We start from the raw sequence: 617 nt of genomic DNA on the forward strand, positions 1-617 counted from the left end.
AACACCCTTATCTTAGGCAACAGTTCACACAAATCAACCACACTATTATAATCACAAACCTCACACACTATCGGGGTCAACTAAATCCAACTGCGCACTGCCTCGTGTATACTGTACATGAGTGTCATGAACCCTCCACACGGCGCGGGAAACTCACCCTTCTCACCCCCACCATAAGGTTGATGACAGCGACACACATCATAACCTTGTTTCTTTTTCATTAAAATCCAGTCTGCCATGTTTACCTCAGTACACTGCAGCATATAATATCCGAGCAGGATAGGACTCGGAGCAACGGATTCAAGTTGGATAGGTTTAGGAGGGAGATAGGAAGAAACTGGTTCATAAATAGGGTGGTGGACGAGTGGAACAAGCTTAGCAACTTTATAGTAAGTGCGGGAACTCTGGAAAGTTTCAAAAGGAGGGTAGATAGATTCATGGATGATAGAGAGTGGTAGTAACTCTCGACAGGAGCTGCCATGCACAGGCCAACCGGCCTATTGCAGACTCCTTATTTTCTTATATCTCCTAACCTTGTCGCCTTGTGTACACTAACTGCCTACAACTACCATGCCGCCCAGGGACCCTGAGCCTATGGGGGGTAACAACGGGTATTT

The sequence above is a fragment of the Homarus americanus genome, unplaced genomic scaffold, assembly GCF_018991925.1.
Source record: "Homarus americanus isolate GMGI-L3 unplaced genomic scaffold, GMGI_Hamer_2.0 scaffold58074, whole genome shotgun sequence".
Taxonomy (NCBI): Eukaryota; Metazoa; Arthropoda; class Malacostraca; order Decapoda; family Nephropidae; genus Homarus; species Homarus americanus.